At 36.5% G+C, this 14,328-nt stretch overlaps 1 protein-coding gene across 1 annotated transcript in view; it reads left to right on the top strand.

The window, feature by feature from the left end:
• The window catches only part of LOC138702782 (E3 ubiquitin-protein ligase MARCHF2-like), a 28,236-nt gene that overhangs the window by 8,293 nt on the left and 5,615 nt on the right, over positions 1 to 14,328 (top strand). The gene's annotated exons all lie outside the window — the stretch shown is intronic.

The raw sequence follows: 14,328 nt of genomic DNA, 5'->3' as shown, positions 1-14,328 counted from the left end.
ATACCAGTGCTGCTACAGGAGTGTCTCGCGCTACAATAAAGAGAATTATCTCCGGAAAAGGTAAATCAACAAAAGAAAACACCGATCGAAATCTGAAAGAAAAATTTCGTAAAATCGATGGTTTCGTAATGAACTTACTACGACGAACTGTGTATGAGTTTTATCAAAATAAAATGGCTTCAACGTTAAATAAACTTCTCAATGCAATGCGTAGTAAAACACAAGGCACCCAGTATGAGTTCCCATACCAAAAACTACTTTAATGGAACTCTTACATTCAATGGGGTTTAAATATAAAATCCATGGATCTCAACCAGCAGCAATGGAATCATTACGAATACGGATGTGGCGTTCCTCGTATTTACGGAATATAGAATATTATCGACAACTGGGTTATGAAGAAGTATACTTAGACGAAACATGGTATGATATGACGGAGTAAAGTATCGTTGGTCAGATGGGTCAAGTTACTGTGATGACAATTTTTCTTCGGGTAAAGGACAACGAATGGTAATTTTACATGCGGGGGGAAGAAATGGTTTCATTCCAGGAGCATTATTCGTTACCCACCAAAGTATGTGTGATGCTCCGGCTGATTATCATGGGACTATGAATTCTAAAATCTTTGAAGAATGGTTTGAGGAATGTTTGCTAAAACGACTGGAAGAACCGTCTGTCATCATTATGGATAATGCCCCATACCATTCCCGTATTGTGAATCCTGTACCTACCACTAGATCAACAATAGATGTCATTAAAACATTTATACATGAAAATAACATCCCTTTGCCCACGCCAGTCCCAACAACAAAGTTGCATTTGCTACAAGAGATAAAACGTAGCCATCATGGAAAAAATATATATATAATTGACGAACTATCATCAAAATACGGCCATGTTGTTCTACGACTGCTCCCCTACCATTGTTGTCTCAATGCCATAGAATTCGTTTGGTCGGAACTGAAAAGAATTTCCGGTCAGAAAATGCATTGGGAAACAAATCTGTTCAATAAGTACGTGATTTAATAGTAATGGATGGATGACATTAATAATAAAAAGCATTGGGTGAAGTATATCGAACATGTAAAGACAAAAGGAAGTGATTATCGCTCCTTAGAAGCTAGCTTGGAGTCTTGTGTAATTAATTTAAATAGTGATTCATCGGACTCTGAATAGGAGGTGTTCGTGTTTTAGTTCTGTGTTTACAAAACGCATACGAAGATTCACTTCAGTCTTCAGAAGAGAGAGATGACAACGCAGCGTTGTTTACATGGAACCTGTTCCGAGTCGCGTGCCTGCTTGCTTCCTGCGGTAAGTATGTCCAATCGCACATTCCAAGTGGCTCTCATTTGAGCGGACGTACTATAAGAGTGTTCTTTCACGCAGGCCACTAGGATGGGCCCATTGTGCTTCCCACGATGGAATGGTATGCAGGCGCTACAGATTCTCTTGTGTTGTACTAGTATATTGTAAAACTCTTCTGTATATATTTTAACTAGACTGTGACTATAATTAAGACTTTGTAGTACTATTAAGATTTTTTTGACACGTTCCATATTCTAGCAAGCAATGTATGAATACCATGGAATGTAAATAAATACAATATAATATAATACGATGATGATGATGATGATGATAATGATGATGAAAGAGGGGAAGTGTAATTATGTTGGCAAGATGAATCCGAGGTCTAACGCTTCAATAGATTGAGAGAAAGCCTCGAAAAAAACTCAATCAGGTAACTTGTCCCAACCAGGACGTAAGGTGTATTAAGGCTCATTCACAATGAAAATTAAACATAACGTAGGCGTTAACTTAAAAATGTAAACGTTACGGTAAAATCAAGAGCATTCACGATGGGAACATAAACATAACCGCGAAGATACTTGGTAACCATGGAAACATAACAACGACGCCATTTTCTCATATTCTGTCGTATACTTCAGCACTCCACGATTGTGTACTGTTTGCAAATCACGTAAACATAAGCGTGAAAGTTTGGAGTTTGCAAACTTTCATGTTAACGTCTTACGATAATGTTTATGTCAATGTTTATGTGAATCATTGTGAATGATCCCATTTGATAACCTGGCCGCAAACTTCTGTGTTTATGTTACGGTTATGTTTAATTTTCATTGTGAATGGACCTTTACATTTGATGCTATAAATATTAATTTATTCAACACATGAAAGAAAATAAACTACTCTTATCTTATACAAATAATATATAATATAATCTATAAAGTTTACATTTCTGATAACGTGGAAAGGTACTGTATTAATAATATTATAAGGTAATTAAAATCTATCGTCAGATTTCATTTAATAAGTCATTTTGTTTTTTTTAACAAATTATCTTTATTTTATTTGTGCTTTTAATCATAACGACAACGATGACTTTGAAACAAAATGATCAATTTTTCATCTTGTTCCTCTGCAGTGCAATAGGCCTAGTGTTTTTCTTCTCGAATCGCGTCAATACAAACGTGAAAGCTTGCAGTTTGCAAACTCTCGCGTTAGCGTTTAGCGTTAGGTCTATTATGAATGCTTATAAATTCATTGTGAATAGATACATTAAATAACCCGACCGCAAGCTTTTGTCTTCGCGAACTCACATTCCTTTCACCCCTTCTATAAAATATGTACTCAGAGTCAATCAATCCACATTTTATTACAATAACCTCATAGCCAATTGGCGAGTCTCCTAAATTAAGACAAGTCATCCTGCCTGTGGCATTCCTAAGGTTCTAAGACAAATATCAGGATGAGGCTTAAACGAAATGGCCACGGGTCTACACACTCTCTCACATAAATTTCGACTTTTTTACGAATTAAAAAATCGGAGCTTTGATTTTCGTGTGTTACCTTGGGCACTTTAGGGTGAACTTACAGCATAAGGGCACGGATCTCTTGTCTAGCGAGGATAGCGACGACCTACTTACTCTATTCGCTGCCCAGGCTTTTAACATATTCGGCGTCTCTGACCTACTGCTGTGCAGGGGTGCTTATGACATTTCTCTCTCTCTCGCATATGGTAGCTATTAATCTACGTCTATTTTCGGCCTTTTTCCTTCAAAATTTATCTTCCTTCAAACGGAACGATGAAAATCAGATGAAACAAGTGACCAGCAAGTTTGGGACTCACATAGACATCTTCTGTCAGCCCAAAATTCCCCTACAAGTATGCGTAATCGCGCACCTTTTAGCTATTTCTCCTCTCATTTTTCCTTTTTCGTTGCCATGCCATTGTCTCATTCTTAACTTTACTCAAACATGAAATATGACACATTGTAGGGCAGACTCGGCTAATTTCGTGATACTAACATTTTAGTGCAAAAATAAGGTTAAAATTAAAAAAAAAAATAGTCTTTTTAATGTACGCACCTTATTAGGTTTCAGTAAGTTACATGTCAGCATTTTTACCTGACATAAATTTATACAATAATTACAAAGAAACAATAGAATAAACAAAAAATAGCACTCTAGAAGGGATGGTATAATTTCGTATTTGTACAAAGATATTTTCATAATAGTCCTTAAATTATATATATATATATATATTTTTTTTTTTTTTTTCAGGCGTATTTAGTGAAATTTTAAATTCCTCAGTCTGATTCGTATCTACCTACAACCCAAACTAAAATTATTTCTAAAGGCCTATTTTGAAAGGTAATGATATGTACCATGGAACCGTTGATCACAAGTGGCACACTGAATCCATCTTTCACCATAGTTTTCGTCCTCGAAATTTCCTGACCAAGATCCGCACAAAAATCATTAGGCTTGTCATTCGACTTCTCTTTAAGCACAGTTATTTTTTGTTCGGCTCCTGAAGATGATGCTGTTTCGTTTCTAACTCTTTTAACTTACTTGAGAGACTGGAAATGTCACTCCTGGTCCTCGTCCTACTTGTGAAGAAAAAGATGAGGTTTCTCTGCGGACATTTTTCTTTTTTTTTAGACACAATCAATTTGCTTTTTTCGTATCCCTTATATTGTATTTCTTTTCTCATTTGACCCTGCGATTACCTGCTTATCCACAACATGCAAGATGTGCACAATATATCAGAGATGCCATGAAAACACACACAAATATTTTACGTTTCATGCATTTGACATTCCTTCCACGAGAGAATGTTGTTATAGCCTACCATAGATCACAGTCGGGCAAAATTTGTGTTGCAACACAAAACAAACTCTGTGATCGCCGAACCTACCGTAGTTATTAGTAATGTATTTCTTGTTCTTCCCACCTAGTCATTTTGTTGTCATGCAGGTTGCATCAATTGTTCCTTACAATTTGCCCGCCTCTACCATAGACAAAATGTAAAGAGAAAAAAAAATGGCCTCGTGAAACGAGAAGAACGCCAAGAAAATAACCTCCCAAGATAAGGCTGTGTTAATAATCAGTGCATTGAAAAGTTAATATTTATCACCAAGAAGTATACAATGTCAGTACTTATAATTTAAAACAAATAGACCAAAAAAACTTTTTTTTTAACAAATCCAAAGCTATAGATCCCAAAACTCTTCTAGTATTTCCAAAAAATGCGCTAACTTCACTGCAAGAGCGCAGTGAACAAAACCTATGTTATAATTAGAGTGAAAAAAGTATTTGTTATAGGTTACGCTGCATTGTACGTAGAGCTCTGTGTTTACAAAATGCTTATGTCCTAGATCATAATATATACCCAGATATGTCGGCCTTATAGGCTTTGAGGTTAACTTTTGTCAGGTTTACTACGCTGCCATCTAGTTGTTACATACGGAATCACGTCATAATTCCCATTTGAATTGCATTAGCGACTGTACTGCCATCTCGTGTTCGTTTACGGCTGACGGGTGGTGATCCTGGCGGTTGTTCTCTTCAAAGTGCTGCCGATTTTAACATAGCGATGAGTTATCTGTTACATATATGATCTGGGCTTGTGTGCACACACGACTAGTTACTGTAGCGGCTGCTTGTACAGTCCGCTCCGTATGAATATAGAATTTACACTTACAGGATTACTTATGTTTCAAATTAGTTAACTCAGAACGAATATTAAATTTACAAAAAAAATCATTATCAAGTAAGTCAAACACAATTTCCCCGTGTTCTGAATTCATTCCTCCTATTATCTGTTCGTTGTTGGATTTTTGTTTCGGCATTCTGATACAACCTCACGTCACTTAAGCAGGTCTACTATTGAGGAGAGTCGGATGTTCACTCTCTGCTTCTTCAGACAGTAGAGACACCCGGCAATGCGACGCATTTTGTAAACAATGTATATAGGAATTATTTACTATCCTGATATCAATATTTTTCTTCGCCCCTTAGTTATAATACATCTCCTGCCACTTATAATATGCCATCAAAATTAAATAGGTCCCTAGTATGAATTCGTGATAAATTTTAAAAAAATCAAGAAATTAGCCGAGTTTGCCCTACTTCTGCAAGTTTGTTTTAAGTTGGGGATTAAGAATCACATTAAATATTTTTAAACGGAGTCCTCTTACATTTTTTTGAAATCGCTTCCATTATGTTAGAAGTGGGTATTTATAAGTCACATAAAACAGTAGGGCTCGCTCACTACGTTGTAGGAACCGACACACCAGAAGGAAACGGTATGTGTTTCACTAGAATGTAACAACAAAATACGTACGCAACGAACACTTGCAAACAGATAAAATGCTACTAACTGAGAGGTATTCAAGCATTTACAATTGTGAATGCACACTGTTACAGTATTTAATCCTATTAGTAGCCTAATTTAGGACCAAGAATATATAACAAATTTATATTTAAATATCCTAATCTTGCCTAATTTAAAAAGTTATGTATGGATTTTATAAAAATTTAAAAATTGTAAATTTAAATTTATATAATATAACTGCATAGTAGACATAAGACAAATTGTATTGCATACTTATTAATTTCAATTCAGGAATCCGCCCCTGAGCACGAGTTCTCCTCTTTCAGGGACGAGCTAAAGTTTTTTTTTCTGTATATATTATATGCTATGTAATAATTATTAGCAAAATAATAAATAAATAATAAAATAATATTGAATAGAAAACATTAACATAGTAATGGGGTGCAGTGCAGGAAAATATTGCAATATGCATTTCCTCCTTGGGTAGAATCCGCAGTCAACTCAGCGTCATGAGAGACTACATGGAAAAGTGTCAATGATCAACAGTCATTTTGCGCCAAACATAAAACTAACAAATTCTTACTAATTTCGATCTCCTGAATTAAAAAATAGCAAGTAATATCTTCCATCAGTTCGGGCTTTCGAATGCACAATATAATTCATTTTCTATGAATTTTATTTAAAAAATCACCGTATTTCATGTGTAACTACTTTGTTTTACAAATTTGACGACCCATTATGTGAAAACAATGTTAGCATGAGTAGGCCACCATGTTAGAAGTATTTGTAGAAACGGAAATTATTGTATTGCTCTTTTACGAATCTATTTGGAGGGGGTGAAAAGGTTCGCGATATGAATTCGCTTGAGTTTACCTGATTTTACTTGAGATGTGTATTTCTTTCACTGTGAGCTTTAATGAATTACTGTAGTGTATATTGTGCAATACACGACCCTGCCAAAATCACATCTAGAAGCAGAAATTGTTTTATTGCCCTTTTCGGTTCCATTTGGAGGGGGAGAAACAGGTTCGCCGTATGAAATCGCTCTAGTTTATCACAAGCTTTCCGTGGTGTTAGTATTCTGTGTAAGACGTGTATTTCTTTAAAGTGTACTTTAATGGTAATATTCAAGGTACAAATGGTTTATGTGTGCGGATTTGAATGTTGTAGCATTGCTTCTTGGAATGCAATTAGGCTGCACATAATTTTGCTGCTTTCTGTGCGAATGGGACAGACGCTCGAGATAAGTATTACCTATAAAATAAAAGTATGACCTACTCGACAATCACTAGAGCCGGGGAAGAAAAATAATATATATCAACTCCTTGTACCTCAAATTAAAGTAATAGTATCCCCTTAACACATTAAGTTAGGATTAATGAAGAATTCTGTTAACGGGATAAATAACGAAACTGAAGCATTTAAACATATGCAAGAAAAATTTTCTGCTATTAGTGACCCAAAAATAAAAGAGTTTTCAATGGACCACAAATTAGAGAAATAATGAAGGACATGTTGGAAGGAAAAGAGAGAGCCACGTGGATTGCATTCAAGTAGGTTACAGGGTATATTAAATTTTCTGGGTAACCGTAGAAGTGAGAACTAAGAAGAATTAGTTCAAAGTTACTGTTGGCGTATGAAACTATGGGTTGTAACATAACCCTGAAAATTCACTTCTTTCACTCCCATCTTGACTTTTTCCCCAAGAATTGTGGCGATTTCAGTGATGAGCATGGTGAGCACTTTCATCAAGAAATTTCAACTTTGGAAAAAAGATACCAAGGACAGTGGAGTACCAATATGCTAGCAGACTATTGTCAGACTTTAGTTTGTGATATACCTGATGTCCAGTATAAAAATGCAGAAAAAGAAAGCTGTAATCTTCTGAACATTGAGTATTTAACCTTATTGTCATTATATACAGCAGTATTTTGAATAGATATAAATTCGAAAATTTCTCAAAAACAGTAACCAACAACTGTTTTTTAATATCATACTCATATTCATGAGGTTCAAATTATTTAGCCCAGCGCAAAAAAAAAGTTAAAAATTGTTACGCAGTGTATCCTATACGCAGCAATAGACAAGTAACATACATTACGAACTTTTCATCATTTTCCCACAATGTGCTCCCTTTAACTGACGAGATACTGAGAGCGATTTCTCCATTACGAATCATCTTGTAATATTGATTCCTAAAGATCTACTAAAATTAATTGCTATAATATCCTTTAGCGTTTCAATAGGCCCTTCTGTTCTTAGGACCTTCACTTGCTATACAGCGAAGATTGAGTAATGAGGTTGCGCTTGAATAGATGTTCAAATCACGCATTGTTTTTTTTTTTTTTCAGAGATTACAATTGTAAGACAAATATTAGGTAATCGTATGGTAAATCCTCAAACACATCTCACCAAATGCCATTTTACAGTAGGCTGCAATTCGATTACCTTCACCGGAAAAATGGTAGCGGATTTCCGAATACAGAATGCATGTACTAGGTGACTTAAATTGTCGGGAGAGAGATTCTTTCTGTAGAAATGTGTATGGCCCACCTAACCTTCCCTAATTGCCACAGTTTCTTTTATAGAAGAATAACATTAGAAATGAAGTAGAGTGCCCATTTCAATATCTTTTACTAGGTTATTTTACGACGCTTTATCAACAGCTTAGATTATTTAGCGTCTGAATGAGATGAAGGTGATAATGCCGGTGAAATGAGTCCGGGGTCCAGCACCGAAAGTTACCCAGCATTTGCTCATATTGGGCTGAGGGAAAACCCCGGAAAAAACCTCAACCAGGTAACTTGCCCCGACCGGGAATCGAACCCGGGCCACCTGGTTTCGCGGCCAGACGTGCTAGCCGTTACTCTACAGGTGTGGACCCCATTTCAATCGTTGTGATTGACTGGGAGAGACATATATTAGAGCGATCTCTACCAGAAGCCATAGAAATAGGCCTAATGTTGCCAACGTTTGAAAAGTGGTAGCATATTTGAAGAGAAATGCTATCCTCTCATTTAACCCACTCTAACCTTATCATAGACCTCGACCACCTGCCACTTCGCTATCCCCTCTTCTATCCCACTCCAACCTTGTCACAGTTCTCGACGTTCTGTCACTTTCCTATCCCCTTCTCTCAATCCCTCAAACCCTGTCATAGTCCTCGATGTCCTGTGTCTTCGCTTTCCCCTCTTCTAACTCACTCCAACCTTGTCACAGTCCTCGACGTCCCATCACATTATTATCCACTTCTCTCAACCCCTCAAATCCAGTCATAGTCCTCGACGTCTTGTCATTTTGGTATCCCGTCATCTAATCCACCCCAACTTTGTCAAAGATCTCGGCTTCCTGTTACTTAGTTTTCGGCTAGCATGTTCACGTCATTGAGAATACCCAAATAATAATTGTTACTCCAATTATTTTTGATCAAGGGAAACTACTTGTCTTTATCCACATTAAGTTTTATGGTGTCGCCATCTATGAATTGAAGGGTCAGATGAGAGCATAGTATCAAAGTTAGAAAACTCAATTTTTTTCGATTTCGAGATATTGATTGTTTCTCATAGAATTTTATGTACTGAATGAGATCCTGGAACTGTTTAGGTTCAAAAACGAACAGAACAGAGCGAAAATAGCACTTAATTATGCGCTTTAGAATCAAAATGTAGACAACTCCATTGTGGCTTGGTTTCAAATTAGGACAATTCCTTCAGTAACCAATGAGAAGCCCACATTCGTATCATCTTTTCCATCACGCATCGCGAATCCAACATGGCTGATTGTTTATAAAATAGGTTTGTGGATTAATAAGTATTGTTTTACGTAATTTTGCTTTGAAACCGAGTTTTGTTTCAAAAACAGAAACTTCACTTTAAATATGACTTCATTTGGTTTAAAAAACAGACAACTCCATGACTTAGTTTCAAAGATGGACAACTCCACTTTTTAAAATTAAATTTTGATCTGAATATTAATTCTAATCACATTTTGAGACTGCACAAATATCTCTATGACCCATGAGAATGTTAAAAAAAAATGTACGTGTAACGGTGATATTGGTTTCCAAGGATCTAGTTTTCCGCCTCTCCTGTAAAAAAAGTAAAAGTGGAGTTGTCCAGCTTTGATATCAAACTCCTGAGATATGTTAATAGACAATATGAAAAGAAATATGTTTGGTGAATACTGGCAGCACTGTAACAGTTGTTTCTCGATGACTACGCTTGCAGACGAATGTTTCGTTCGTAGCAGTGCAGTGTTGAGATTCGTTCAGTGTAGGTTAAAGGTGAGTAACGATCATTTCATTATTGTCAATTTCATCAAGCTGGATAACGAATTAATTGATAGCACGTCGCTGAGTAACAAATTAAACTATTAACCGAACACTCTGTAGAAAATAAATGTTTGTCCACTTTCCTGTCAGGAAGAAACTTTGGATCCACTAAATCTGTAGTCAAAAATACTACCAATTATCTTATAAATAAGACGACAACATAGCTCGATGTACGAGGCTCGTAATGGATCTGCAACTCCGGATGTGTGAGCATCAAATTGCAGTAACTTGAGTGTGGAAGGCTTTCTTGTTTCCGACTCGAGACAGAACCGTGTTTCCTCGCATGTTCACGTACGGGATGTGTAAATCTTAACATTACTCGTTAGGAATAAGACTTGAAGACATTTTTACGCATTTCTGTGAGTGAGTGACGGAATAATTATTATTGCAAGAGCTGCCTTTCTATAAATCAGCGCTTTGTCATTACGTTTCCTGCAGGAACAAGAACGTTGGGATCTGAGTTTGTAGTTGTGATATTTTGGTGGTAAATTTATACGTATCAACCTCTATCGCATAAAAATTATCATGCTCATCATTGGATTCGAAGTCTGAATATTCAAACACATAGATCTTTAAGAAGTGATACTATCAATAGTTCAAATTCATTTTTTTTTCATCTTAATAACTGCAATATCAGATAAACTTTCTACCTACAAATTTTGTTTCGAAAACTTCCCGATACTGAACAAAGAACCAATCCTTATCCACAACGATGATGACTGACTGTCCTTTATAGTTATGATGATTGGTGATATACAGAGTGTCCCATTTATCTTGTGCACATATTATAACTTTTTTTGTTTGGATAGATATTGGAATTTTTGTTTCTGAGCGTTATGTTAGAACGAGGGGCTAACATGAGTATGAAGATTTGGTGCATGTAACTACATTATAGTACAAGATACACGAGACGATATCAATTTTTGAAATAGCACTACATACTTTAATCATGTTACGCACATTAAGATGAATTAAAAAATGTATCACAATGTCACCTTCCTAATCAATAACAACAACAAAACGAAACAAAAACGTTCTTCCAATGTCATATGTTATGCTTTGAGAGTCGCAGAAGATGTTCCAAATGATAACCATTCACATTATTGCACATTCGAAGCGTTCCCCGAAAAATCGTATGACTGCCCTGCACGTTGCTGGCTGAATATACACACAAGCCTGTCGATTGCGTTGCTGCATGTCGTCTGGTGTTGTCAGAATGTTCTGGTACACACTGTCCTTTACAGTTCCCCACAGGAAAAAGTCGAGGGGCGACAGATCCGGTGAACGTGCAGGCCACTGTACGTGAATTGTGGCGTCGACAGTTGTGATTTGTTTACATGTTAAGACAGCAAACACACAACACACGACGTGTACGGACGTCAATCGTCTTTCGGTTTGTGTAAGTTAATGCACAAGATGAATGGGCACCGCAACAAACGGCACATTCTCATGTCATTCATTTTTGCATTTTGTTGTTGTTATTGATTGGGAAAGTGACATTGTGATACATTTTTGAACTCCTCTTAATGTGTATAATCAATGTAACATGATTAAAGTACGTAGTGCTATTTGAAAAATTGATGACGTCACGTGTATCTTGTACCATAATGTAGTTATATGCACCAAATCTCTACACTCATATTAGCCTCTCGTTCTAACATAACTCTCAAAAATAAAAACTCCAACACCTATCCAAACAAAAAAGTTATAATAGGTGCACAAGATAAATGGGACACCTTGTATTCTTTCTTAATTTTATGATAATTATTGACCAACTTAATTCGCCAGAGGTGAGATTTTCTTATCATGATCAACTTGGTACAAGAACACTGCTACAAAACATGAGAAATTCTTATATAAATTTCAATTTAAATTGTTATTAAGTGGTAAGGTAATATATGAGCTATTACTCAAAGTAAATTTCAGGGGAAACCAAATTACTCTCTATGTAAGAGATTTTTCAGATTTTCGAAGTGATTTTGTTAAAAAATATTTCGGGTTTCTAACCACATGTTGAGATTTGCGACGTTTTAGAACTAGTTACAGATTTCGTCATAATTGTCATAATCACGAAAGACTTGGTCCATGAAGTCTGGCTAGCCGAAACAAATGCACACAGAGCAACTGAACTATTATATATGGATTGAGATATAGTGATTTCTAGGTATAATTCACACAAAATTATTTATTATATATTATATATTACAAATGCCCACACAAATATTCATACATTCATTCAAGTTGTTCATTTGTTCCGTTTGCATTTAGAAGCCACGCTCTGCGAGTCAGAGACTAAGATCGGAGTAGTGGTTGGACTTATCAGAACACTGATCGAGCGAAGTGGCTTATTCGTTCCGCATGCGACTCGCAGTCGAGAGGTGCATTGTTAAATTTCCAGCACGACAAATCTGACTAGTTTTTCCGTGGTTTTCCACAGTTACTTAGGCAAATTCCGGTTTGGAATTTTCATTGCCACGGTCCATTTCCCTTCCTCTCCCGTGTAGAAAAAGTAGATTTTATATCATTCATTTTCATCTCACTCCATAGACACATTGAGGTCAAGACGCATGTCTTCGTCCGCTTACAGGGGGGTGGGGGTCTTCTTCCCTGGGTTCCCAGCCTTCCGCAATATCTCTGTATTGCCTTTTTAGTTAGTTTCCAGCCTCTGGAATGCTGTGTGACAAGGCTTCCCGTTGTCTCGAATTTTCTTACCAATTTCTGGATACAACACTTTGAAGGTACACTACACGTCTCACACCAAATTTAATCTGAAATACCCTTTGACATGCTATAAATGAACTCGTCTGCCAGCATTTACGAACGAGGAACACGCGCTCTTCGATTGTATACACTGTCAATCCCTACACATTCCAGCCAATACTACAGAGATGCAGTGTAGCGGAACAAAAATCAACCAAGGTCACTGGAAGAGTCCAAACCTGTTGCGAGGAGTTAGAATCTGTTTTACATTGGTGAAGATATGTGCATACAACATTTCAAGACAAACTTTATGTGAATCGCAGTTCTATAGACAAACGTTTCGGGTCTCTTACTTAATTACAAATGACTTTTAAGGAACCCAGAAGTTCATTGCCGCCTCAATAAGCCCGCCATCGGTCCCTATTCTATGCAAGATTAATCCATTCCCTAACATCATATCCCACCTCGCTCAAATCTATTTTAAAATTATCCTTCCATCTACGTCTCGGCCTCCCCAAAGGTCTATTTCCCTCCGGCCTTCCAACTAACACTCTATATGCATTTCTGGATTCGCCCATACGTGCCACATGCCCTGCCCATCTCAATCGTCTAGATTTAATGTTCCCAATTGTCAGGTGAAGAATACAATGCGTGCAGTTCTGCATTGTTTAACTTTCTCCATTCTCCTGTAACTTCATCCCTCTTAGCCCCAAATATTTTCCTAAGAACCTTATTCTCAAACACCCTTAACCTATGCTGCTCTCTCAAAGTGAGAATCCAAGTTTCACAACCATACAGAACAACCGGTAATATAACTGTTTTATAAATTCTAACTTTCTGACTTTTTGACAGCAGACTAAATGACAAAAACTTCTCAACCGAATAATAACACGCATTTCCCATATTTATTCTGCGTTTAATTTCCTCCCGAGTGTCATTTATATTTGTTACTGTTGCTCCAAGTTATTTGAATTTTTCCACCTCTTCTAAAGATAAATCTCCAATTTTTATATTTCCATTTCGTACAATATTCTGGTCACGAGACATAATCATATAATTTGTTTTTCCGGGATTTACTTCCAAACCTATCGCTTCACTTGCTTCAAGTAAAATTTCCGTGTTTTCCCTAATAATTTGTGGATTTTCTCCTAACATATTCACGTCATCTGCTTAGACATGAAGCTGATGTAACCCGTTCAATACCAAACCCCGTCTGTAATCCTGAACTTTCCTAATGACATATTCTAGAGCGAAGTTAAAAAGTAAAGGTGATATTGCATCTCCTTGCTTCAGCCCGCAGTGAACTGGAAAAGCATCAGATAGACTCTGGCCTATATGGACTCTGCTGTACGTTTCACTGGGACACATTTTGATTAATCGAACTAGTTTGTTAGAAATACCAAATTGATTAAGAATATCACAAAAACTTTTCTCTTAACCGAGTCATATGCCTTTTTGAAAGCTATGAATAACTGATGTACTGTACCCTTATACTCCTATTTTTTCTCCAATATATGTCGAATACAAAAAATCTGATCAATAGTCGATCTATTCCGCCTAAAACCGCACTGATTATCTCCAATAATTTGATCTACATATGGAGTTAATCTTCACAAAAGAATATTGGACAAAATTTTGTACGACGTCAACAAAAATGATATTC

This window comes from Periplaneta americana, chromosome 7 (assembly GCF_040183065.1).
Source record: "Periplaneta americana isolate PAMFEO1 chromosome 7, P.americana_PAMFEO1_priV1, whole genome shotgun sequence".
In the NCBI taxonomy this organism is placed as follows: domain Eukaryota; kingdom Metazoa; phylum Arthropoda; class Insecta; order Blattodea; family Blattidae; genus Periplaneta; species Periplaneta americana.
Note: the sequence above shows the minus strand (reverse complement) of the source record. Positions and strands in the feature narration are given on the sequence as shown.